Here is a 24,280-nt window from a genome sequence, read left to right on the forward strand (position 1 = left end):
GCCACGCTCCCTCCCTTGCGTGTTGCCTATGACTGCTTTTGAGTTGGGTGGTTGCCGCAGAGATTATGGCTCCCAAAGGAGACACTATTTACTATCTGGCCTTTTATGGGAAAAGTTTGCCAACCCTATGTAGACATGAGGTTGGGGAGAGCCACTTAGGGAAAGGGAGGAAGTGCACCCCTCCAGTGTCTGTGGGAGGAGGGCTCAAGGCCCCAGAGCAGCAGGCGCCCTGGCCTTGAGGGTGGATGCGCCAGGTGTGGCCAAGGGCGGTGAGGAGGATGGTGGGAGTAGGTGAGGTGGGGATTGCAAGGGTTTGGCTCTTACTCTGCAGGGTTGGAAGCTACAGGCAGCCTGCTGTGCTGACAGACACATGGTGTGTAGATGGTGTGTGTGTGTGTGTGTGTGTGTGTGTGTGTGTGTGTGTGTGTGTGTTGGGAGCAGGGGCAGGGGACCTGTTTGGATGCTGCTGTGCTGACCTGGTTGTCCTGAACCATAGTGACCGCCTGGGGAAGATGAGAAGTGGTCGATTCAGGATAAATGTAGAAGGTGACAGTGCCAGGACTGGCTGATGAGATAAGAATATCGGGGCTTGTTTTTTAATTGAGGAATAATTGACATATAACATTATATTAGTTTTAGGTGTACAAAACATTGATTCAATATTTGTATACACTGTGAAATGATTATCATGGTACATCTAGCTCCCCTCCATCGCTGTACATGGTTACAGAATTTTTCTCTTGTGATGAGAACTTTTATGATTTACTTTCTTAACGACTTCCAGTATTATTAACTATATAGTATTATTAACCATAGTTGCCATACTGTATATTATACGTGACTAATTATTTTATAAGTAGGAGTTTGTATGTTTTAAGTCCTCTCGCTCATCTTGCCCTTCATGACCTCTAGCAACCATCAATCTGTTTTCTGTATCTATGGGCTTTTTTTTTTCTTTTTTGCCCTTTCTCTTGTCTGATTTATTTCACTTAATGGCATAATGCCCTCAAGTTCCATCTATGTTGTTGCAAATGACAAGATTACATTCTTTTGATGGCTGCACAATACTCCGTTGTGTGTGTGTATTTCTTTATCCACGCATCTGCTGGTGGACACTTAGGTTGCTTCCGTATTTCGGCTATTATAAATAACATTGCAGTGAAGGTGGGGTACAGATATCTTTTGGAGTTTATGCTTTTTTTTTTTTTTTGGAAAAATACCCAGGAGCAGAGTTGCTGGATCATAGGGTAGTTCTATTTTTAGCTTTCTCAGGAGGCTTCACACTGTTTTCCATATTGGTACAGTGGCTGTACCAATTTACGTTCCCACAAACAGCGCACAAGGGTTCCCGTCTCTCCACAGCCTCACCAACTCTTGTTATTTCTTATCTTTTTGATGGTAGTCATCCTAACAGGTGTGAGGTGATATCTAATTGTAGTTTTGATTTGTGTTTTCCTTGGTTAATAACATCTTTGAGCATCTTTTCATGTACCTGTTGGCCATCTGTATGTCTTCTTTGGAAAATGTCTATTCTGATCCTTTGTCCCTCTTTTAATTGGTTTGGTTTTTTGCTGTTGACTTGTTTTAGTTATTTCTATATTTTAGATATTAACCCTTTATCAGATGGATGGTTTGCAAATATTTTCTTCCACACAATAGGTTGCCTTTTCTTTTTGTGGATGGTTTACTTTGCTGTGTAGAAGCTTTTTAGTAGGATATAGTCCCCCTTGCTGACTTTTGCTTTTGCTGTCAACTGAGAATCTCTGTTTTTAATGCCTTGGGGAACTTGTTGAGTGAATGAATGAAGTGACTTTCTAGGGCTACTGAGCTGGTCAGTACCCCAGCAGAACTTGGAAACCATGGGCTCCCATGACCCGCTCTGCCCCACGGCTGTCCTTCTAGAGGCTCCAAGGATGAGGGTCCTCCCTGGCACCAGCTGAGTGCTGACCTGTGGACACTCTGGGGGCCATAGATTGCCTGGACACCCAGGGACCATCTCAAATGGGTCTGCCTCTCTCGCCTCCCGTAGTGCAGGCCAAGACTTCCTCTTGAGCAGCCATGGTCTTCAGATCCGCTGGAGGGGACAGAAGGAACTACTGTTTCTCACCCACTCGAAACCCACCTCATTATGCTCCTCTCAGCCCTGAGACCAGACTTGCAGGGGAAAAAGTTGGTGCTGAGTCCTGGAGGAGCGCTCAGGGAGGGTTTTCATCACCTTTAATGATCTAATACCAACAGCAACCTGCTAATAGGTAATCTCCGCATTCCTATATTTACACTAATTAGTTAATATCCATGGAGGGCTTTGAAGGTGCCTGAGCCCGAGATGTATGCCAAGGACAGTGACTCATAAGAAAAGGAGAGACAGCCCAAGTCTTGAAGCCATCACCCACCTTGTGCGTCACACGGGGGCGTCACGAGGGGGCTGCAGGCTCTGACAAGCTGCCTGATGGGTGAGACATCTTCGGGGAGGGAGCAGAGCCCTCTGGGGCTTGTCCCACCCAGACACCTGGTGCTGGGGGAGCCCACCCCCCTCCGCTCTGCTCCACATTCAAGCCGTCTCTGTGGAGACCTGGGGGCACCAGGGAGAGGAGAGGATGAAGGATGTCTGCCACCCAGAGTACCCCAGCATCTCACCCATACTCATGGTCTGGGGCACAGCCAGCCTTTCAGGCTTGCGTGGGGAGGTGCTGGCCAGGTTTGAGCTGTTTGAGGTCAGGGCTGAACCTCCCTTGGTGCCCCCATTGCGGGGGGGCTCTGGCAGCTGACTTGCTAGGTTTTCTTCTCCCGTACTTCCCATGTGAAAAAAAGTGAAAGTGATAGTCTCTCAGTTGTGTCCAGTTCTTTGCAACCCCAGGGACTGAAGCCCACCAGGCTCCTCTCTCCATGAAATTCTCCAAGCATGAACACTGGAGTGGGTTGCCATACCCTCCTCCAGGGGATCTTCCCCACCCAGGGACTGAATCTGGGTTTTCTGCATTGTAGGCAGATTCTTTACTGTCTGAGCCACCAGGGAAGCCCCGAATGCTCAGTAAACGTCCACAGGCTTGATTAGCTCTTCTTGTGGATGTTTGGAGAGACACCTGTCGCCTTGCCATGGGCTGTGACTTCTGGAGATGCTCCAGCCCCACCGGGTCCCCCTGCCCCACTGGGTTGAAGATCTGTTGGTTAGATTCCTGCCTGACACCTGGTCTGCCCGCTGTGGGGGTGGGGCAGCCGAGAGTCACCCTTTGATTCAGCGTCTAGAGGAATAAGGAGGGGGTTCAATGGTGGCCTCCCTTGGAGAGGAGTCAGATCCCTTTCTTTCGCAAAGGCTGTAGGGAACCTTCACTCCTAAAGAAAAACAACTTTATGCAGATAAAATTCACAAACCATATGTTATGGGCTGAATTGTGTCTCCCCCCAAAAGCTGGTTACAGGTTTTTGTTTTTTTGATAAAAGGTAAGACCGTGACTCTCACACCAATTCACAAGAGATATGTGCCAAAGATTTTGTTTAACTCATCAATGAATGAAAACACCGTATGATGTTTGATGTTAGAACTGGTATGATATTAGAACTGATTCCAAGAACTTCACGTCAGAAAGGCTAAAGCAAATGTGGAAATATGCAAAACTGGTCACCATCCACAGGGCAGCAGGCAGTTGCATTCCATGAGATGTGGTGCCGTGTTTAGCCGCTCAGTTATATCTGACTCTTCGCAACCCCCAAGGACTGCAGCCCACCAGGCTCCTCTGTCCATGGGATTCTCCAGGCAAGAATACTGGAGTGGGTTGTCATGCCCTCCTCCAGGATTCCACTAGATATTCAGCTACATTTCACTGGACACAGTTTTGTGTGTTTCTGTGCACAAGGATAACTGTGATGTTATGAGCTTTCTCAGGCAGCCCTATTGCACTGTTGACTCAGGGTGCATGACCACTGGCCAGTACCCTTATTTGTGTGGCTTGTGTGACTAGGAACAGGGAAAGGGGGTGCTTGTGGCTTTGCCTGTGCCCCCAACTTATTTTGGAGCCCTCCATGCAGACCCTGAAACAAGTACTTGAGTCCAGGAGTGTAAGAGAGGTGTGGTCCTCGGGAGCACCGGTAGGGCGGTGGGCTCTTGAGAGACAGTATGGAACAGAGGTCACCTCCCCACAGAGCAAGGGGCCTGGGCTGTGTCCCCACCAAAACTCGCTGGGTTTTGACTGCGGCTGCTTTGGTGGGAGAGTGTGTGAACTCCCTGGTCTTTCGGCTCTGGTCCTAGGGCTGGGAAGGGGATCCCGGTGCTGGTGGTGGGATGTTAGGTCAGTGAGCCCAGAAATGGAAAGGGCTGCAGGGATGCGAGCGGACCCCCGTGGACCCTTCCCACCTCCATCGCCCTCAGATTAAGCCATGCCAGCCTCTGTCTCTCATCTGTGGAGTTCTCCGGAGGAGGCAGGAGGTGGTGGCGGTCTTCTGTTCTCTCCTGTAGTGTGTGAAGGCAGCATTATTTCCATGCCTGCCCAGGTGCTTTTCACCTGACCTCCCTGATTCATTGTTTAAAGACGTTGCCTGCCTGGGACAGACGACAAAGTATCTGACTGTTAGGGGCTGGGAGGTCCGGGCTCTGGCTGAAGCAGGAATGCAAACCTGGCTACCCTTGGGACTTCCTCAGGGTAGGGAGGAGGGGCAGAAGAGGGCCTGCCTCTGAAAGCCAGCTGCCTCCCTCAACTAAGACTATGTGAGTCAGAGGAACCGGGAAAGGGAATATAAGCTGCCCATAGCTCAGTGGGCTTGAAGGTGAGCCGGTGGCTGAGTGGGTGGTCTCTGGGAGTCAGGTTCTGGTGGATTGCAACAAGGAGTGTGAGGAAGACTTTCGGAAGGAGAGGGCTGTGCTCCATGATTAGGGCTGGGGGGTTACAAAAACTCACGGATGGGCTTTTGAAACTGGAACCCTGACTCGTACTTCCAGAGTGGCAGTGGTCTCCCTCGGGTGGCCGGGGTCTGCCGGGGTCCCTGCCTGCCTGTTGCTCTCTCTGCCAGTGGTGCTCCCGCCCCACCCACTCAGGACCCTCCTGATGGTCCTGCTTCTTTTCTTTTTTGCCTCTGATCCAGACAGCGAGGGGGCCTGGGCCTCCCAGGCAGTGGAAGCCTTCCTCAGTCAGGGAGGAGAGAGAACTGCCAGGCCGGGGATCGGTGGCCGGCCAAACCAGGCCACAGGGTTTCATGAAGAGGATAACGATTCCCAGAGGCTGGGGGTGGGGGTAGGGGCAGAGAAAGTCTGTTCCCATTTTAATTTTTCCCTTTTGGCAGAAACCAACTTTTCTGTAAAAACAATGAAAAATCTGGGTGGAGTTTCCTCCCCAGAGCAGCTCGTCCCTCCTGGGAGGAAAGCTCTGTGGGCAAGGAGAAGGGAGGGGCCTAGCCGAGGGGCAGGGCTTGGCTAGAGTGGTGGGACCTGCCTGGAGGGGAGGGACCTGGCTGGAGGGGCGGGGCCTGGCTGGAGGGGAGGGACCTGTCTGGAGGGGCGGGGCCTGGCTGGAGGGGAGGGACCTGTCTGGAGGGGCGGGGCCTGGATGGAGGGGAGGGACCTGTCTGGAGGGGCGGGGCCTGGATGGAGGGGAGGGACCTGGCTGGAGGGGCGGGGCCTGGCTGGAGAGAGAGGTGCCTGTGAGGTCTTCTGGACCAGTCCTTCAGGAGATGGCCTCTGGCCTGCCAACTGCTGCTGCTTCTGCTGTTGACCTGTGTCCTCTGTTGACCTGGGGCCTGCTCACCACGTTAACAGCTACATTGTGGCCTTAACCATGGTGGTCATTCTGTGAAGGTCACTGTTGTCTCCCAGGGACTGGTCATCGTGGCAGGGTCCTGGTGACCTGGGGGAGAGGCAGCTGGGCCGATGCTGGTGAGGCAGAGAGCTGGGGTTGCCGGGACAGCCCTTACCCCCCGGCAGAGGGGGAGAAACATTTCTTTGAGTGGGAACTTGACATCCCACTGTCCTCGCTGCGTTTGGCACATTTAGGACCTCACATCCGTGGGTGATACACGTGTAAGGCATGTCCTACAGCTTGTTCCTGACCATGTCCCTGGAGCCTGCGGGGGCTGCCTGTCCCGTGGACCAGTGTCCTCTCTCTGACCTTCCCGAGCATTTACTTTATGCCTTTACGTAGTTGCTCTCAACTGTTACTCTAAAGACCCATGTAGATGTCTGTCCTGGGAAGTCCTCAGAGATGTGGGCCAGACCTCCTGCCCTGGAGCCACGCAGACAGGTCTGTGGGAACACCTCCAAACACCCCACACCCCTGTGTTTGCCAGAGGAAGAGACCTGAGCAGTCCAAGGGGTGTCAGGGAAAGTTCAGGGTCCTGTCTATTGAATGGAAGATGCCTCCAAGAATCGGGGGCCCGTGAGCAGCTTGGGGGTTGGGGCAGAAACCCAGGGGTCAGGGCTTTGAGTGAAGCGGAATCGGCAGCGTGGGAGCTATGGTCAGGAACTTGGGTGATGAGACCTGGGCCGCTGCCCAGTCAGAATCAAGTGGCCAAGTGCTAGGAGCCGCCTGGAGGCAGAGGACTAGCTCTTGTCCAAAGCAAGGTGGGCGGGGGCAGAGTCCCGGAACCAGAACTCCTGGCTGCACAGGTTGGGGCTGGGGAGGGCCCCCCCATCCCTTGTTGCCCACTAACCTTTGCCCCTCTCCTTCCAGGCCTGATGTAAACACTCAGAGGGCGGGACCTGCCGGCAGCCTTCTCTTTCTGTGCTTTGTGCTCGGAGTCACCCCCCTAGGTAAAGGTAGTGAGTTGGAATAAAAATCCAGAGCTCTTTGGCTTTTGTGTTTCTGGAAGAAGGGGAATAAATGAATGAAGACAACTAGACATGCAACAGCCTACCTGCCTGCTCGGCTGGCAGACGGACGGCAGAAGCCACTGGTGGCGGAGGGTGGTCCCTGGGGGACCTGGAGGCTGCCTGGGGAAAGAGGGTGCTGCTAGCATTGGGGCCTCCCCAGAAGCCAGTTCTCCTGAAGACAGTTCTTCTTTGTTTTCGTTAGGGAAGATCTCAATTAGGCTAATTACAGTTACAAAAAAAAAAAATTATCACAGAAGAAAGGAGGGGAAAAAAAGAGAGTTCAGTTAAAAGCAAATATATTCAGAATGATGTTATGAACTCAGCTCACCCCTCTAAAATTATCCTTTAACCGTTACACGCTAATTACCCACCTTTTTATTGTTTTAGACAGGAAGAGATTTCTTCTCTTTGGAAGGGAATAGATATCCAGAAAATATTGCCACGTACTTCGCAGGGGACCCAAAAGAACCCACCTTTTTGATAAAAGCACGAGGAAACTGGGATGGTTCTGCAGAGCTGAGAGCTTTGCCTTAAAAAACATGGGAAAATGAGCCTTTCCTTTGTGACGATTCCTCCCACCATTTTTTTGTTTGTTTGTTTTCAAATAGAGTAATTTGTAACGGATCCCCAGGACCTGCTTGGTGTCAGCCTCTGTGCGGCTCCACCTGGAGGGTCTGGTGAGTGTCTGATGGCCTTAGTATTTGCATCATTTTGCTTCTGGGGTAGGGGTGGGGCCTGGTTCCCCATCAGGGGCTGTTGTTGGCCTGACTCAGGGCTGAGCCATGAAGTCCAGGCCGATGGATGTCTCTGTGACAAGGATCGAGTGTGTTGGGATCATGGCCCAGGTAACAGGTGAGACAGGAGGGCTGGCCTCTGGGGTTAGGGTGTCAATGATGCCTGTGTCTGTCCAGGGAATTAATTGGACTCCTTTGTGTGTTGAAGCAAGAGGACAAAAATCCTTTGTCAAGTCGCATGTTCTAAATTTTGGTTCAGACGGCGAGCTCAGTAGACCACAGAGCAGGGTGGAAAGGGGCAATGGGGGCGGGAACAGGGAAGCCCCATGTCAGGTGGTCCCAGCTTGTCTGCTCCTGCTTTCCCTTCCCTGTGGTGGGTATCTTGGGGTTCCGGAGGGCAGGTGTCATCTCCTCCACAGAATAGACAGGAAATCTCCATCCTGGGAGCCTGACTTGTCCAAGGTCACTTGGCTGTAGTGGAGGTTTTCAATTATGGTTCTGTAAAGCCCAAAGTTCATGACTTCCTCCTCCCTGCTGGGATAAGTCTCGAGGATACCACTGTGTGGTCCGGGAAGTTGGGGTGGGGTGTGCATGGAGCATCTGAGGCCCTGGAAGTCCCCCAGCTGGAGAACCAGGGGTCATCCCAGCAAGTGCCACCAAGGAAAGGCCCCAAGAGACCAGCAATGAAGTCCTCGTCCTGGGAGGAGGGAGGTGCAGATAGAGAAGGTCCCAGTTGGTCTGAGGACTTAGCAACTTCTGGACTGTAGAAGTCAGCCTTTGTTCCCCAGAGGAGCCCAGATGTACTAGAGTCAGGGTGGGGACAGCCCCACGAAGCTCCAGTCAAATGCCCCCTTAGAGCACTGACCGATCTCCCGATGGGAGTAATCCTGGGCCATCTGCCCCAACTGAAGGGTCCTGCTGCCTCAGCCCCTCCTCTACTTCTTGGGGTTAAGATTGTACTTTAATCTTTATGCCGTCTATCTCCTCAGTCCCTTTCCCCTGCCAGCAGCTGCCAGCCTTGGTTGTGCCTGCTCCCTGGACTCATCCTGCTTGGTCCTGCATGCCAGCTATTCCCCTTTGCTCTGCCATGGCCAGGTGGCCCTATCTGGTCTCAGCCGGGAACTTCCTACTCAGACACACACTCAATTCCTTGCAGATGAACTCTGGCCACTAGGGAGAATTGAGGCTGCCTTAGAGAAGCAGTTGTATATTTATTCATTAACTCATTCACTGACACATTTACGGAGGGTCTCTGATGAGCGGGCTCTGTGCTAAGAAAAGGGGAAGCACCTTTGGAAAGCCCGCCATGCCAGATCCCCTTGTTATTGCTTTGTTTAGGGGGAGTAGCGGTGTGTCTTGCTGAGAGGTGCTGTGGGTGAAGATGGTGAAGGTGAGTCATCTCCTTGGACATTTCCAAGACACAAGATCCAGAGACCTGACTGCTCCATCCCGAGAGCCAAGAGGTCCTCAGTAGGAGGGGCCACACACGAACACACAGTGTCAACCGAGTGCGCCAGCTGGGAGACAAGTCACGACCCTCTGGGCAGGTAGGACCCTGAACCCAGGATGAAGGCCCAGTCAGTGTGCTCCAAGTGACAAGGTGGGGCTGGAAGGCTGGGAATGGCAGGTCAATGGGCTTCTTGCAGCAACGGCCCCGGAGGACACCATCTGGGAGGACAGCTGTTTCCAGGTGCAAAGTGTCAGGTGACAGGGCGAGCACGGGGACGTGTGCAGGGGGCCAGCTTCTTTACTGAACCCCGAGCAGGCTGTGCTTGGCAGTGTCGGCAGGAGTACCTTGACCCGGAAGCCCTGGGGTCACGGGCTCAGGGCTGCCGCATCCTCAGGTACTTACCACCCACCATTGGGGCTGACCTCTGTGAGTCCTCATGAGGACCCAAGGAAGTGGGGGTCATTTTACAGAGAGGAGGGTCAGTGATTGGCCTAAGGCTGCACGGATGGCCACTAAGCAGAGCCCTGGGACGAGCTCAGGCTGTCGATGCCTCACTGCCTCCTGTTCAGCGTGACCCCATCTGATCTTGTTCCTTCCCCAGACCCACCCCTCCACTATTCTCATCTGGTGAAGGCCGCCTCCACACTTTTTCTCCCAGAGCTGAGAACTGGGCGGAGCTCTGCTCCTGGGCTCCGCCCTTGCTCCATGCCCCCGACCTGCGCATCCTCCTTTGTCCCTTTTGTGCAGACACCCAGTGGGCCTCCTCCCTGGACGGTGGCCCCGCCTGCTGGCTGGTCTTCCAGGCTCCCATCCTCCTCTCTGTCCTGCCTGCCTCTGCCCAATGCGAATCTGACTGAGTTCTTCCAGCTGCACTGCAGGCTGAAGGTCATGCTCCTTGTGGGGGCACAGGTGGCTTCCAGTCTCTAAGCCTGCCCACCTCTTCTCCCTCCCCTCCCTATCCGGGAGCCCCACTGGGGCAGCCTCAACCACGGGCTCTCAGAATGCACTTTGTTGCTCCAGGAGTCCACTCCTTAATCATGTCTCCTCTGTCCAGAGCTCACACCCACATTCCTAGTCTATTTGGCAAACTCCTATTCATACATCAAAACCCAGTCTCTCATTTACCTTCCATTCTTTTGCCTTCTGGTCTACTTCTGACTACTCTAAACATTCTGTTGTGTCCTGATCACTTACTGTGACTGATCTGCTCACCAGTCTCTGCCCTCCTCTGGACTCTGAATCCCCACCCGCTGAAGGCATAAAGAGATATTGGAAGCATCCATTTCTGCTCAGCATCTAGCAGAGCCTGGCTCAGAGTGAGTGCTCAGTAATGCTGGTTGGTGGTGGTTGGTGGCCCCAGTCCTTGCCCACCTGCCATCCCTCAGCCTCCAGCTTGTGTACCACCCTGCAGACATGGGAGCCTGTGTGCGCCTTACTAAAGGGCCTGCTTCTCTCTCGTAGCCTCTGTATTCTCTGCCCAGAAGACCATCTCTCTTGTGGCCTGAGTCCTCTGGTCTGCTTCTCCACTTCTTTGCTCAAAGAGCTGGTCATGGCGGAGGTGAAAAAACAAGATGCAGTTTTCCTCTGCAGAAAGGAGTATGTTCCAGCCAAGTTGGCTGATGAGTGATTTTCTGCAAGTAGAATAATTGGACATGTGTTCCCATGGCAACAGTGCCTTTCCTGGAAACCGTTTGGAAGGGAAGGCAGGAGGCGAGGGACCAGCTCTGGCTTGCTGGCTGCTTCAGAGCCCTATGGGGTCGGGCCAGGCAGAGGCTGTGGTGCGGCCCCACCATCCACCCATCCCTCACACTGCTGCCCTGGTCCCGGGGCCACAGGAATCGTTTCCATGTCCTGCTCAGAGATGTTCTGAGCTCACACCCACAGTTCCCAGAATCTGTTGTTTCACCCTTCCCATGAACACAAAACATCATTTAAAAAAATACAACATTTTTACAATGCACGCATTCGTGATTTACAGATGCTCTCATGAGCACTGCCCTGGGGTGTTCTGAGAAAAGCCTTGGAAGGTTTATGACGTTACAATTCCCATTTTACAGATGTGGAAACTGAGGCCGGCCTCAAATAATTGACTGGTACACAGAGATGTGTACCAGTACACTGGGGAGATGCCAGGCAGGGGTGATCCCTTCCTGGGAGCTCAGGGCACTCTCCGCCCGCCTCCGATGTGAGGTGGCCTCGCCTTAACCTCCCTCCTCCAAGCGGGGAGTTCTGGTGACTCGTCCCTGGAAGAGAGTGGCTCCCAGGAGGGGGATGTTTCTGGCTGCTGCTTCTATGTGAGATTTCGTCAGTGTCTGCCTCCCTCTCCACAGCCTGAAGGATACTGGCCTCCAATAAAAGTGGTAATTGGATGAGGAAGAATCAAGCCCATGCTTTTCATCTCTTGTCATTTGATCTGGGAAAGCTCCCAAGTCTATGGAGTAAGAGCCACCGTCATGTCTGTCTGGAAGAGTGTGTGTGTGTGTGTGTGTGTGTGTGTGTGTGTGTGTGCGCAGGTGAGGGCAGATGGAGGCGAGGGGTGAGGATTCTCCCGGGGCTGTAGAGGCTCTGAGGACCTCCAGCTGGGTTCTTACTACAACAGAGGCAGTGGGATCAGCAGAGGAGCCTCTGGCGAGGTGCTTGGTGTTGGAGCTCAGATGGAGACTGACTCTTCCGCAGACTCTTGTTCAGTACCTCATCCACAGCGAGCCCTTCCTTCCCTGTCCTCCTAGCTCTGACTATAACTTCAAGGACATTCAGTGGGAACAATGGAAAGGGTCACACCTTAAACTTTCAGAACTCCTTCCCATGTTGTTGACGTTTTTCAACCGCTAAGTCCTGTCCAGCTCTTTGCAACCCCATGGATGGCAGCATGCCAGGCCTCCCTGTCCCTCGCCATCTCCTGGAGTTTGTCCAAGTCCCCTCCCAACTGGCAGGGAACTGAGAAGCCGGCATGGAGATTGCTGCACCGGCTGTAGCAGGTGAGCTGGAGGCCTCGCTGCTGGGTGTGTGCTGGCGACACTGTCCGCCCTGGGCCTCCCTTCCCTGCCATGCGCCTCCCTGTCTCCCACGTGGTTTCTCTCCCTCTGCCCTGCACGACACTCTTCTCATTCTACATGTCAATTCCACGATTCCAAATCCCGCCAGGGGCTGATGACGCCTGGAGCCACGTCACCCCAGCCACATCCACACCTCCCCTGCCTCCCCCATGTGTCTCCGGCTGTGAGATCCTGCCCCTCCTCCACCGAGGGTTAGGGTCTCATTCCCTCCCCGCAATGACTCTGGCCTTCGTGACTCGCTTGTTACCAGTAGACCCTGTGGATCACATGACTTCTGAGACAAGGTCAGAAAAGGCCAAGCAGCCTCCATCTGGTCCCTTGGAATAGTCGCTTTCAGACACTCTCTTGGGACATCCTTCTTGGAGCTCCGTCACCATCTGTGGGAGACTGAAGGCCCATGGAGGCCCAAGAGGTAGGTGCTCAGATGGACCAGCTCTGCTGAGGCATTCAGTCCAGGGGCCAGGGAGGCACTTCCAGGGGATTTTGGCTCCAGTCATTCAGGTGCCCCCATACTCTGAGTCTTTCCAGCTGAGGTTTCAGACCTTGCAGAACAGACACAAGCCATCTGCATCGCTTTCCATCTTTCCTTCTGAGCTTCTGATGTATACATCCTACCCCCTGGTAGACTTTTCTGAGGTTCCAAAGCACCTGGAATCTTCCATAGGCCCATTAGACCAAAACATCCTAGGCTGAAGCATCCACATTTGAAAGCCCTGGTGATAACCTGAGCAAAATTGGATCAAATGAGGCCCCAAGACCAACAGATAGGAGGAGTGAACGTGGGGTCCAGTTTCCACCAGCCTGTTTACAAGCTCACCCTGACCCTTGTGGCCAGCAAGGACGTTTGCTGGAGACTGGCCACAGGGATGTGTTTGGCCATGGAAGAAAGCGACAGACAAGAGTGTACTTGGCTGAAGGCATGATCTTGGCCTGTGGGTACTGCCCTCCCACCACTGGCTTAGCCATCTGCTGGGACAGTGTGGAGAAGTGTTCATCCAGGAGAAGGAGGCTGTGTTTGAAAGGACATGGCTGGGGCAGCGGGTCACTGAGGCCAGGAAGAGCTACGCCCCTCAGCTTCCTGGGTTGTCTGCTTCTCTCTGGTGCAAGACTTATTTTCACCTGTGACCTAGTTCCAGCCAATAAGGTTGAATGACGCGTCCCTGGGCCTGGTGGCAACCAACAGCTGGCCAGCATACCAGGTAGAGTTCTGCTGATAGTAGGAGTCAACTTTATAGATGTGTGTGTGTGTGTGTGTGTGTATGTGTGTGTGAAACTTTCACATACACACACACACACACGCACAGTGAAACAACCAGCCTTCTGGTCGACCCTCTCAGGGGATGGCGGTCTGAGTCAGAAGGTTGCACCCCTTGCGTCTTCTGTGTGTTCCTCACTGTGTGTGGGGGGGAGATTCCTCTCCTCTGAGTGTGTGGTTGCTGCATCTCCCAGCCCCTTGAGGTGGTCGAGGCCGTGTGACCTGCTCTATGAGGAACGTGAGCAGGATGACGCCTGCCATATCCTGAAGGGAGCGTTGAATTGCCTGTGTGAGACTCACTAGCACAGAGGAGGGGCAAGGCTGGACCACGCCCTGGAAGGCACCCAGTCCCCCCAGGGTAATCTCATGAGCCAGAAATAAACCTGTCCTCTTTTTCAACCTTTTGCTTTCAACACTCTGTGATATTATAGGAAGTGTATAGTTTGATTTTTTAAAAAAATAATAAAAAGGACAATCTTTGTCTTTTAGTTGGAGTATTTAATTCATTTGCATTTATTCTTATTACTGATTTGTTAGGATTTAAATGTACCATGGTACCATGGGTTTTTTACTTGTCCCACCTATTCTGCATTCCCTGTTATTTCCTTTCTTGCCTTCTTTTGGACGAATCAAGTAAATGCTATTATTTCATTTCCTCCATCATAAGCTTGTTAGTTAAACTCACTTACTATTCTTTTCATAGTTATCCTACTAGAGGTTGTAACATTCTTCCTTGACTTATTACAGATTAATATAAAGGAAATATAATACTTTTCCTACTCGCCAGGCAGTGCCAGCACTTCAGAAAAATGAGTGCTTTTACCATCCTATTGCCTTGATGATAACTTTTAATAATATGATCTATTTCAATTTACAACATTTAATGCAATTACTAACACATAAATGAATTTAAAAATAGGATCTTTTTGTACATCTTGCCCCATAGAGTGCTCTCTTCATTCAGAAATATATTGCAGATGTTCGAGATCTATCATATCCTTTTGAAAGTTTGTGTAGTCTTCCATTGCGTGGAGTTGCATCGCTGACGAAGAGAATTTCTCCTTGATAGACATTTATCCTGTGTAATTTAGTATAAAGCAAGAGTTCTTAAACACAGGAATTGTCTGTACTTGATCTATTAGACTTCAATCAATGCTGTTGTAAACAAGACATTAAATGTCAGTTTAGAATGCAATACAGTAAGAGGCTACCTTGTGAAAATTGTGAATATGCCCCACAGGATGAGTGCATCAAACAAAACAAAATGAAACACTGTCCTCATATCAAGTGAATGGGCCCCTGTGGCCTGGGATGAAATTTCCAGAGGAACAATGCCTCCTGAAAATTGTTCGATGACCCCCCAAAAGGGCGTGGTGGTGATGAGGACCCAGGCTGAAGGTGAACAGGATGAAATTATTGTACAGAATACATGGGTGGGAAAAAAGTCATATTTTTAAACTTTATTTCACAGAACGTGTTTTAAAAGGTCTAACTTAATTAAGAAAGTAAGGAATTCCTTGGTGACCCAGTGGCTAGACTTTCACAGTCGTGGCCCAGGCTCAATCCCTGGTCGGGCAGCTAGTGACTGCTCACGGTGAACGATGTCAGATTCATGATCTCTGAAGAAGATCTGGCTTCGGGACCAGGGACCAGGCTTGATCACTCAATAGCTTCTGAGTAGCAGAGTTTTATTAAAGTAAGAAAAGGGACTGAAGAAGCTTCTGACATAGACATCAGAAGGGGGATGGAGAATGCCTCCCTTGCTGGTCTTATCAAGGCCTTATATACTTTTTTCAGACCCGCTCCCTCAACTTACCTCTTAAATTAACAAGATTAGAACGAATAATAGAAAGATTTTACTTTCAGACCCACTTCCAAAATGTGCATTTTAAGATGACAGGATTAGTCAGAAGGGTCTTGCTAAGGAGAAACATGTCCTCAAGCAAGATATATTGTTATAATGACTAAGACAAAGCAATGTAGAAAAGAACCTTTGTCCTTTTCTCCTTGAGAGCCCCAGACTCCTTTCTCCTTTTTGAGGGCTCCGGACCCCTTTCTCCTCCTCAGGAACCCTGGACTTCTTATCAACCTACCTAGGAACTGACTCTTTCACTAGAATCCTGCAAGTCATGTGACATGACCAAGATATATACACAGTAAGTGATCAGTTTGAATATGCTATTCTAGCCCTAAAAAGGAGATATTCTAATTGGCCTCTCTCCTCTCCCCCTCCTCAAAAATAAAATCCCCCCTCTTTTTTTGTGCCTTTGCTTTTGGTTCCCCGAATATTTGAGTTTGTGTTGTATAGATCAGCCACTCACAATTTCTTTAGCTATTACAAGCAATCCTGAAATAAGCATTCTTAAACTTTCTATACTTGAGATTAACTTGGAAAAGTGCTATGTCAACGGATATGGCCACTTAAAAATTTTATGTATGTTGTCAAATTGCCCTCGTAAAACGTATAGCAATTTGTCTTCCTAAAGTGGTCCGTGATAGTACCCATGGGCAGCACTTTATTAAGCTCAGTGTTTTTTGAGCATTTCCTGGGGAATTGGGTTGGGCTTAGGCTGAGAGAGGAGTAGGGTGACTTCTGGTCTGGGTACTCCCAGGGTGGCGGGGAGGTTGCCATGTGACTGGCCACCAGGCTGGAGGCTGAGGGGTTGGAGATGTGGTGGAAGTCCTGCCGGGAGACCCAACCCTGGGCTGGCTCCTGTCTCCCCAGCCTGTCTGTGCAAGGCAACTCTAAGTGCTGGGCTGCTCTGAGAACACCTGACCTTGGGCCCCATAAACTCTGCTGCGGTTGTTGCTTAGTTGCTCAGTCATGTCAGACTCTGCAGCCTCAAGGACTGTGGCCTGCCAGGCTCCTCTGTCCATGGGATTCTCCAGGCAAGAATACTGGAGTGGGTTGGCATTTCCTTCTCCAGGGGATCTTCCTGGCGCAGGACTTGAATCCGGTCTCCTGCACTGCAGGCAGATACTTTACCGATTGAACAAGGGAAGTCGTTTATTTCTCAGGCTCAGAGAACAATTCAGATTGTACAAAAGGCTGATCCCTCTATAGGGAGAAACTCCAGTCACACCTAAGTGCACATGGGCTCTTAGGGCAAAACAGTTAGGGGTGAGTCTTAACTTGTGAAAAGAGGTGATCCCCGCAGATAGCCTAGGACCCCCTAACTTCTACTCCTGGAAGAGTTGTCAAAGGGTGGTCTGGTTTCTTGCCCTGTGAGACCTCAGTCACCTTCTCCAAGGACTCTCCTGTAGGTCCCACTGCCCTGTTCGTCAAGAACGTGGTGAGGAATCTTTACCTGTGATGCTGGAGTGCCAGCTGTGGTGGGGCTAAGTCCCATCCCAGGCAGAGCTGAGAGTGCCCAGAGAGGGCAGGGCAGCCACGCCCACTGGCCTGGCTGCCAGGTGCAGTACCTATAGCGAAAACTCCCCAGGAAAGTCACAGGAGCAATGCCTGAAATTTACATGCCTACAGTTCATGTAGAAGATAAATGCATGAGACCTGTGTCTGCCCGTGTGCACGCCTGCTGCATGTGTGTGAGTTGCGTTTGGGTATATGTGCATTTTCCATGCAACCCCTGTTGCCATTTTCTCCACAGTGTACTGTTTCAGGGATGGAAATGCATATTGATCCAGATGCTCAGAGTTTGGAGAGTTGTATCTGTCATAAACCGTCCTCAAATTAAGTGCCTGTGATTTCGTGGCTTTCTATGGGTTGGCTGGTAGTTCTTTCCTGGGCAGGTTTAGCTGATGGAATGGTCAGGTGATGGCTGGAGTGGGGCTGGGGGTTCCAGGACCACTTTACCCACCTTTCGGCAGCTGGCAGGCCACGTGTCCACGGATCCCAGCCGAGGCCGCCCATCTCTGCTCTGCGCGGCCTCTCACCCCCCAGGAGGTGAGTCCCAGCCTCCTCCCTCTGGGCTCAGGGGTCCACAGTGCACAAGCGCTTTCCAAGCCTCCGTGGTGTCGTGCTTGCTGTCCTCACACTGGTAAAGCTGGTCATGCGACCAGGCTCAGAGCCAGCAACGCAGGGGCTGGGGGCATAGCTATAGGCAGGCAAGAGCAAGCCGGGGCCATGCCGGACAATAATCTACCCCAGACGGGCAAGAAGATGAAACTCTCCTTGGCCAGCAATATAATGAAGATAAAACTCGAATGCTCCACCATCTTAATACTTGAAAAAAAAAAATCCCACATTACTCCCAAGGTAAACCAGTAGTGGTCAATCTGGGGACTGATCTTCTGATAGAATCTATACTTTCTGGTTCAATCGGTGTTCAACATGAGAGGGACTTTCTGCCCTCCAAGGTTTCATTATGGGCTTGGCTGCGGGAAAGTTAGCTACCTGTGGATCAGTGTGGCTGCAACCAGTGCTTACAAAGAGGGTACATGTGGTGGTGTTGGGGTGGGGGAGGGTACAAAGTGCCCTCAACCAGATCTCTAGCTGGGTGGTTTTGCTGTTTAATGTGGTTTGCTGCTAACAGCTACATTTCAACTTTTTCCAGCGTGTTTGAAAGCGTCGGGCTGTAGAGCCCTGGGGACCAGGCATCTGGCTGTCCCGTTCTGTGTAGATACTGAACATGGTGCAGAATACAGTGGAGCTGGCATGGATGGAGCCCTGCAGCCAGTTCTCACCTGATGCCAGTCGCCTTCACTTCTGCCCATTTGGAGCTGGAGGGTTCCAGGGGCCTGGGGTAGAGGCAGGCCCTAGTATCACCCTTGCCTCAGAGAGGAGGTGGTGGCTGCTGCAAAGGGCTTCAGACATGGGAAGGGATGTCTGGTCCTTCAACTCCAGCCACGGCAACTCTGATTTCCCTGGGACCCTGATAGGAATTGTCAGCCCCTTACTTCTGAGCCCGGACCTGTCTCCTTTCCCCTTCACCTCTCCTGCGTGCCGTTTCCTGCAGGCTCTGTCCCCACCCTGGGAGGAGAATGGGAGATGACCCAGCAGATCGCCTGGAATAAAATAATCAAAGACCCCTGATTCATCGGAGGGCCTTGGCTGCCAAGGAAATTCTCCTGAAGGCTTTCTTTTCTTCAGCAGCTGCTTCCCAGGGTCAGGGACTGACAGCGTTTGTGTTTCTGCCAACTGTCTGTGACTCAGAGGCTGAGGCATGCAGGAAGGAGAGTGCTGAAGATCCAGATGTGGGGTGCCGATGGGGTAAGTGGGGGCCCCGCGTGTGGGAGCAATGAAGATGGTAGCAGTACCAATACCCACCGACCAGTGGGGGTGTGTGTGGAGCCTTTCTCTGGGCCAGAGTTTTGCATATTTGCTCTCCCATAATTCTCATCACATCACCCTTGGGAATGAGGGTGGGGGCATCTGCTAACACCCTGATTGGATGAGGAGGAAGCAGAGGTTGCTAGAGAGAGAGTGTCTTTTATTCCAAAGTCCCATCTCTTCAAGGTCATGAGATGCTGCCTCTTGGGCCCCAAGGTCTGTCCCCAAAGCAAATGAAGGTCGGCTTCACAGAACATGGAAGACATTCCCAAGGCAGTGCTGGGGAGCGGGGGTGGGGGGTCGGGGTGGGTGGATGGAGGACCGCTGGGCATCAGAAGGGAAAGGGAGAGAATGGATCTATATTGCTCATCTCAGGTGAGGCTGGTACCCTGTGGGTCTCTCTGGCAGCCTGCTCTCTGCTGGTGCAAGCCCGTGGAGGCCCGGAGACAGTGGACACTCCTGCTCATACACGTGGGGACCACTCACTGCCTCTGAAGGGCAGGTGTGAGCAGGTGGGAGGTGAATACAAAAGGCCATGAACAAGAACCCGGCTCTTGAGAGCTTAAGCTTTCTCAAGCTAATGGTCCAAACAGCAGAGCGGATGAAGAGCTCAAAGAAACGAGGCAAAAAGTTTTCTTAACAACTGTGGTGTCAGGCCCTGAAGACAAAACCACCCAGCTGCAGACAGCTCGGAGCTCCGGCATGCCTGGACCCCTCCTCTTTCTGCCCTCTGCAGCTGGCGCAAGCGCAGTGCTTGCGCTCAGCCCCCTCCGCCCCAGCTGGTACCCTGGCCTGACTCCAAGGAGCAGAAAGGCCATGCAGTGTTCTCTCTCCTTTATGGTCCTCAGAAGCTGTGAGTCATGCGTTTGTATTTTTAGCAACACGCAGGAATCTGCTGCATGAGAAGGAATCAGAGGGACACTTGCACAATTAACCTAACAAAGACAATTAATTTGGATCAAACACACAGGGAGGGGGCTGGCCAGACCGTGTTCCGGGAGCCAGGAAAGGTGGGCAGGGCTGGCGGTGCCCCTGGGATGAACGTGCCCCTAGGATTTCCCTGGCCAGTGACATGGCGCTGCCTTTCTTGGAGGGAGGTGGGCAGGGTCCTGGAGCCCTGGGCATTGTGGACATCAGCCTGGCTCAGAGCAAGCCTGCCCCACTTGGAAAGGTTGGCGAGCTGGTGCCTTCATGTTGAATACTCAAGCTGCCAAACAAGCTGCATGGCCTCCTAGGAGTGAGGCCCACTCTCATCACAGGTTTTTTTCCCCATCCCCATCTCCACCCTCAACCTCATCCCATGCCCATCACCCAGGAAGATCTTGACCCGCCCAGGCATCTCACTGAACACATGGTATGTATTTTCCCATCGACTTAATCCTTCCTAATAGCCCTGGGAAGTAGTCACTAAAACCATCCCATTTTGCAGATGAGTAAACTGAAGACCAGAGAGATTTGGGTCTGACCTCCTCAGAGGGTAACCTGAGGATGGGAACAATTCTTGAGGGCTCCCTAGACTTCCCCGGGGCTCAGTCGTGGCCTCTGAAGGGTGACCAGTCACCACAGCCAGAGAAAAGGAGGTCTGTTCCTACAGTTTGAGGTCGGTCTCCCAACTCACCCTGCCTTTTTTTTGTAAAGTAGATTCTGAGTTAAGGCAGAGATTTCTTTTAAGTCTTTATTTAACTGATTCAAAAAGCAGGTGAAAGTATCTTTAGGTCCCCAGGAGTGGGGTCTGTGTTAAGGAACAAAAGCAGATAAGGGGCACAGTCCTGAGTTAGGGCTCCGGGCCTTCTGGAGCTTGGTGAGGGAGGCCCGGCGACAGGGGAGGACACTGGGGCCCTGGCCGAGCCTCTGTGCTCACCAACTGCAGGAACCTGGGCACAGCCCCCAGGGGCTTGCTCTCTGGTCCTAGCTTAGCTGACAAGCCTGTGAGGGGAACGGAGAATTAAATGGAGCCTGTCCCCCTGGGTGTGGCATGAGGCACCCCATATCAGTCTCCTGTAGCCGCTGTGACAGCTTAGCACAGGCCTGGGGGCGAAAGCAGCAAAGATTTATTCTCTGTTGGTTCTGGAGGCCTGGAGCCCGGCATTGGCTGGGCTGTGCTCTCTCTCTCAGGGGCTTGAGAGCATGATCTTTCTTGCTTGCTTTTTTTGGTTTCTGATTTCTCGGCTTGTGGTTGCATCCCTCCAGCGTCGTCACATGGCCTCGTCTTCTGTCTCTCTCATCTCTCTCAGCCCCCCTTTTATAGGATACTTGTGATTGCATTTAGGTCCCACCAGAAAAAAACAGGATTGCAAGTTAATCACATCTGCAAAAACCCTTTATCTAAATAAAGTCACCTTCATAGGTTCCCTGGGATTAGGACACGGACATATCTTTTTTTGGGGGGTGGGGGCTGGGGGTTGAGGGGGGAACACCAACACACTCCTTGCTGGAAACAGCCTGGTTCCCCAGTTCTCCTGGGAAAAGCTGAAACTCTTGACCTTGGTATCCAAGATCCTCTTCAGTCTGGTCCCTGATTCCCTCTCCAGTTTCATCATTTATGTTGATTCTAACATATATTGCATGCTTAGTCGCTCAGTCAGTTCTGACACTGTGATCACATGGACTGCAGCCCAACAGGCTCCTTTGTCCATGGGATTCTCCAGGCAAGAGTATTGGAGTGGGTTGCCATGCTCTCTTCCAGGGGATCTTCCCAACCCAGGGATCAAACCTGGGTCTTCTATGTCTCCTGAATTGCAGGCAGACTCTTTACCCACTGAGTAATCTGGGAAACTCTCATCATTTATTGCAAACTTATAAAACATGAATCTGATGCACATCATCATTGTAATCGTTATCATATTAACCGTTACCTATTAATCACCTCTTCCAGGAGGCAGTATTGTCTAAGAAACGCCCTGACCTAGAAGATATAAACCACCCTTTCGGTGTCTGCTCTGACTGGCCCCTTGGGCAGTTTTTCTAAAGTTTTTGGGCCTCCGTTTTCCTTCACAATCACTTAACAATCTACGTAATGAAGTGGTTGAGCTTTACACACAGAAAGGAAGGTTAAGCCTATGTCTCAGGTACTTATCTTACAGGATTGTAGGGAAGATGGAATAAAGATGGGAAAGCACTTTGGTAAATTAAAAACAGTGATGCATATGAGGTGTATGATAATTCTCCTCCCCCTGGGATGTGGCCACCTGGATGCTGGGTGGGCCTGAGCTTCTTGAGACAGCCTTTTCGTTTATCACATCAGCTCCCTTTGGTCCTGGTAGAAAATGCAGGAGTGATTTCCGAGGGTCGGATCCCATAGAGTGGCGGCACCTCACAGCCCCTGCTTTGGTTCAGAGCTGTTTCACCCTCTCTCTGGCTGCCTTGTACTCTTGGGAGACCGACAGAACACCCCTGAGTCCCCAGGATGCTCAAAAGGGGAGCAGCCTTGTGTGAGATGCCCCATTGCAGACATCAACAGCACCTGGGCCAGGAGGATGCTCCAGGACCCAGCCCCCTGCAGCCAGCCTTTGCCCGGGGAGCAGACCACCTGGAGAGGCTCTCCCCCCCCGCCCCCCCCGCTCCCAAAGCACCAGTTCAAAACCCATTCACTCTGTTACTCAACAGTGCTGGGCATCGCAGGAGAAGCTGCCAACTACCTACCACCTGGCAGGCATGACCTGAATCACCAGGCATGAGGAAGCTGGTCATTGAAGGTCACGTCCAACCCACTGGTTCCAGCTCCGCTCCCCTGGCATCTACCCAGCTGCCTTGACCTGGTGGTCCATTTTTTTGCAAAGTCCCCCCTCTCTGTCTGACTGGCATATGTATATCGGCACCCAAGTCCCTCACCCCATTCAGGCCTCTCATTGTCTTGCAGGCTGATCTCACAATGGTTCTACTGAGATTGCCCTCAGTTTTAAAGTTTATAAGCATAAAAATCGCATGACAACATCAACTGCGTTTCTGAAAGAGTCTCAATCACCCGTGAGTCCTAGTTTCCACCTAGGCCTCCCCCCTTCCCCCTCTTACCTGCATCACACACATCTTTTTTTTTATTATTTTATTATTTATTTATTTGGGTGCATCGGGCCTTAGTTGAGGCACCCAGGATCTTCACTGTGGAATTCAAGCATAGTCACCGGTGGCATGTGGGATCTTAGTTCCCTGGCCAGGGATCAAACCTTCCTCCCTTGCATTGGAAGGTGAGTTCTTAACCCTGGACTACCAGGGGAGTCCCACACACAACATCTTATGGCCCCCCCGCTGCGTGTTCTCAGTCGTCTCTGATCTGATCACGCTCGTGTGTGCTTCCTGCTTAGTCGCTCAGTCGTGTCTGACTCTGCACCCGTGGACTATAGACTGCTAGGCTCCTCTGTCCATGGGACTTTTTCCAAGCAAGAATACTGGAGTGGGTTGCTTTTTCCTCCTCCGGGGGATCTTCCCGACCCAGGGATCCAACTGGCGTCTCCTGCATTGGCAGGTGGATTCTTTACCTCTGAGCCATCTGGGAAGCCTGATCTGATCCAATTCGAGTTTCTCAAATACTGCTCTGTATTTGTCAACTCGCACCTCCCTGACACTGAATCCTTAGCTCTCAGATCTGCCAGGTTAGTCGCCCTGAGTTGCTCCTTCTCCTCGCTTGTACCCGCTCCTTCCCCACACTCTGGCTAGGACCTTGGCTGCCCCAGGTCTGATGTCCCCTCTCGAGCTGTAGTCCAGCTCATTTACCCTCCTCTGTGGTGCTTTCCAAACAATTCCAGTTCATTTCCTGGACTTCAGGAGACCTGTGCTGTGAATTTGCTTATACAGGAACCATGTGGTTCTCTATGCTGAAGCTGAAGCTCCAATACTTTGGCCACCTGATGTGAAGAGCTGATTCATTGGAAAAGACCCTGATGCTGGGAAAGATTGAGGGCAGGAGGAGAAGGGGCTGACAGAGGATGAGATGGTTGGATGGCATCACCAACTCAATGGATATGAATTTGAGCAAACTCTGGGAGATGGTGAAGGACAGGGAAGCCTGGCGTGCTGCAGTCCATAGGGTCTCAAAGAGTTGGATGTGACTTAGCGACTGAGCAACAATAACCATGTGGTTCTCTATTACTTTTAAAAAATATGGAAAACGTTATCTGGGCTGTTATCTAAAGAAACAATACTTTATTTCTCCCTTTGAGTTGTTATTATTAAAGAAAGTTGGATCTATTTTTAATCTGCAAAAATTTTTCCAACCTTATATCATGAAGATTTTCAAATGAATCTATTTAAAAGAGGTTTTCCCTCTAAACTGGATGGTTCTTTCCATCAGGCAGCGATGTGGTCCTGCCCGCGATCAGGTGAGCCTGCCTTGCAGGTGTGTTTGAGATGCTGCTGCCGAGTCCTCTCTACCACGAGGAGATCTGCCTTTTTCCTTGACAGGTCTACCAGGAGGACAAAGAAGTAACATTTATTGAGCACCTGCTGTATGCAATGGACTGTGCCAGGTGTAGGCTGTTTCTTAGCCCTCAGAATCCTCAGACCTGGGAGGGCAAAGGACCTATAACCAAACCCAAGATAGGGTGCTCAACAGAAGAGTAGAGAGTAAAATAGAGGAGGGGGACCCATGTGGGCAGGAAGGGCAGTGGGGGTTCTACCTGGAGTTGACATTTTAACTCGGTTGTGGCTAGCAGGGTGGGAGTAAGAAGGCAGAGGCTTCTAGGTTGAGGAAATGGGGGTGTGAAAGAGCCCATGGGGCCTGGGGATCCATGTGACCCAGTCAGGGTGCAAGATGCAGATGGGAG

General features: G+C 51.6%; 1 long non-coding RNA gene across 5 annotated transcripts; it reads left to right on the forward strand.

Moving 5' to 3' along the window:
* The first annotated feature begins 4,700 nt into the window (after positions 1 to 4,700).
* On the forward strand, positions 4,701 to 18,789 carry LOC105606285 (uncharacterized). 5 transcript variants are annotated; one of them, XR_009595390.1, is made up of 7 exons: positions 4,701 to 4,761; positions 6,657 to 6,736; positions 7,405 to 7,473; positions 8,869 to 11,958; positions 12,287 to 12,448; positions 15,359 to 15,447; positions 18,342 to 18,789. It is a non-coding gene; the product is annotated as an uncharacterized LOC105606285 (long non-coding RNA). The 5 variants fall into 5 exon arrangements; XR_006061296.2 differs by lacking the exons at positions 15,359 to 15,447; positions 18,342 to 18,789 and having other exon boundaries at positions 8,869 to 10,296; positions 10,442 to 13,779; XR_006061297.2 differs by lacking the exons at positions 15,359 to 15,447; positions 18,342 to 18,789 and having other exon boundaries at positions 8,869 to 9,077; positions 10,196 to 13,779.
* The last annotated feature ends 5,491 nt before the right edge of the window (positions 18,790 to 24,280 follow it).

Source organism: Ovis aries, chromosome 11 (genome assembly GCF_016772045.2).
Source record: "Ovis aries strain OAR_USU_Benz2616 breed Rambouillet chromosome 11, ARS-UI_Ramb_v3.0, whole genome shotgun sequence".
Taxonomy (NCBI): domain Eukaryota; kingdom Metazoa; phylum Chordata; class Mammalia; order Artiodactyla; family Bovidae; genus Ovis; species Ovis aries.